The sequence below is a fragment of the Pterocles gutturalis genome, unplaced genomic scaffold, assembly GCF_000699245.1.
Source record: "Pterocles gutturalis isolate BGI_N339 unplaced genomic scaffold, ASM69924v1 scaffold5902, whole genome shotgun sequence".
NCBI classification, from domain to species: domain Eukaryota; kingdom Metazoa; phylum Chordata; class Aves; order Pterocliformes; family Pteroclidae; genus Pterocles; species Pterocles gutturalis.
In genome coordinates this window covers 43743-46298 of record NW_010110148.1, presented here as the reverse complement: position 1 = coordinate 46298, position 2556 = coordinate 43743, and the positions used below count along the sequence as shown (strand labels likewise).

General features: G+C 34.2%; 1 protein-coding gene across 1 annotated transcript in view; it reads left to right on the top strand.

Annotated features, from left to right (window-relative positions):
- The window catches only part of LOC104461591 (neuroligin-4, X-linked), a 16941-nt gene extending 16630 nt beyond the window's left edge, over window positions 1-311 (top strand). The window contains exon 4 of the mRNA XM_010073229.1: window positions 1-311. This exon is cut by the window's left edge and continues 877 nt beyond it. The gene's annotated coding sequence lies outside the window, so the exon portion shown is untranslated.
- Window positions 312-2556: the final 2245 nt, after the last annotated feature.

Sequence of the window (2556 nt, the reverse complement as noted above, 5' to 3'; positions counted from 1 at the left end):
GAAAAAAAGAAAAAAAAAAAAAAAAAAAAAAAAAAGAAGAGGAAAAAGTTATAATACCATCCATTGAACACCTTGTCAAAATCTAAAGTAAAAACAAGTAAAAGAGAAGGACAGTAATTATTTTCTTACTGGTCCTTCCCACAGAAACTCTCTGGTGTTAAAGATCAACTACAAACCCTGTGAAATGTGAAAGTGTACATTGCTGTAATGATACTGCTTTAAGATCTCAGCTACTTTGATTGAAAGTTGGGCCAGAAGAAGTCAATTAAAATGGTGTTTTGAGTATAACGAGCAAAGCAGAGTCTTCTGGAACACGAGCCAGTGACTGTACAGGTGTTTTTTTTTGGTTTGTTTTTTTTTTAATAAATAAAATAATAAAAAAATTCTTTATGTGCCATACCATGAATGGCCCTTGTTAAAACAAAGACGTCACCACGGGCTTTTACCCAGCATATGAAGCTGTAATCCAGATGGGGAAAATAGAATTTTATTATTAAAAACAAAAATGAAAAAAAGAGGAGGACTGACTATGCAGTAAAATATGTATAGTTCTGTGCAAAGAAATGACTTGCCAGCCTGAACTATATTTAAAGATACTTTGTAAAAATGTACATAGCTGTGAGTTTAAAAACAAAAAAAAAGAAGCTTTTATTGATGTTTTCAGTTTGAAAAGAGCTTTTAGAAAGATTGTGCATTCTGTTGTGACCTATGTGTATATACATTAGTCATATCACCTCTGTTTCCTCCAATCCCAAAGGAGGAATTTCTTCTTAATTACTAGTGGTAAACAAAAACCATGAGTTTTTTCTAACATGTTTCATTTATATGAGGCCATGGTGTCATGCAGAGGATACAGTTGTCTGTGTGACCTGCATATTTTCTCTTACAGGTTACACTAGTGCATGTTAAAGTATTCATAGGAGATTGTTGTTCTTTTCTGAAACTTTTTTTCCTATAATTTAATTTTGTGTTTGCCTTTGTTAAATTGCAACACTGCAATGTCTTGGAAAATGGAGGAAAAAACACAAAAGAAAATAATTACTATTTTAAGCTCATTGAACTGAACCAAGAAACGTCCAATAATATATATTCAGAGTCCAGCTTGTAGTTCTTGGTTAATGTGATACATTAGGAATAGTTTTGTGCCCTGACAAAAGGAAAGAAAGCCTGTGTTTTGGCCAGCCTTTCCTGAGGAAAACTAGCTCTATATTCACCAGCAGTTGCAGTGGAATCTCAGTTGAAAAAGCACCTTCTTAGCTTTACTACATGAAATAAAACCACAATCTGAAAGTGGGGAAATGGTAGGTTGGTTGGCTGGATGTTTTTTAAAGTGTTCAGAAAGGATCAGTACATAAAGAACTTCTCTGCCCAGTCTCCTATTTTGTGCTTTAAAGCATACCTCTCAGAAAATAGGGGTTTTGCTGATTTATTACACAGCGGTGCCATAGTCGGTGAACATTATGGAGAGAGACATTGTCAGCTGTTCTGCATCTGAATAAAATGGAACACAGAGAGCATCACTCTCAGGAAGGGCAAAATTCTTAGCTGATTATTCCCTTCTGCCCTTCCTTCACTAGGAAACCAGGGGCCAAGCAGAGCTATCAAACAAAGGAACTTAGCGGTTTGATTCAAATAACTGATTTGAATGTGAAAAGCTAGAAATGAGTTCTTGCAGATGAAGACTGCTTTATATTTTGTCTTTGAGAGTTACTCCATCATTGAGAGATAGTAACCAAAGATATTTGAACAAATTGGTCTGCACTTGAACATGACTATCCCAGATGTATTTTCTGTTATTAATTCACAACTAAGCTGCATCAATATCATATGTCCCATAAGTATCTAACACAAGATGCCTTGTACCTCTTCTTGTTTTCTATGCTTTTTGTTTTCTAATAAAAAGTCTTGGAAAAGTCACCCCTACAAATAAAATCAAAGACAAGGTGATTCACTGAGGTCTATTCATCTGCACAATTCCTTGATGTAGCAGGCAGTAAAACAGAATCTGAAGGAAAGAAATAAAGAAAAATTTAATGACATGATGAAAATGGACCATGTGGCTTATATAATCCTTGATCTGTAAGAACTGTGCTATAAACCTGACTTGGATGCTCAGGTTGGAATGTGGTGAAGCAACAACTTCAAAGTACAACTAGCAGCAAATCAGCAGAAGGAAAACTGTTTGGTTTTTTTTTACTGATCCATCACATAATGTTGATTAGCACTGACTTTGTACCAGGCCATTTCCACCACCTATGAAATGCCTCAGCTGAGATGCAGCAGTTCATAACTCTTAAAAAAAAAAAAAAAAAAAGGAAAAAAAAAAGAAAAAAAAAGGAAAATAAAAAAGAAAAACAAAGGTAATGATGCTTGGCATCATAATAAGTTGGGTATGTTTGTAATGTGAATTACAGTATTTGTTTAGTACTTCCAATTGTCTTCTGCTAGCAATATGTACAGTACTGTGTCAGGCTTGTGACATTTGGGTAAAAAAAAAAAAAGTTCCTGTAAGTGAATGATTTTAGCTTTTAAAAGTAATTACAATCAAGTTGATTT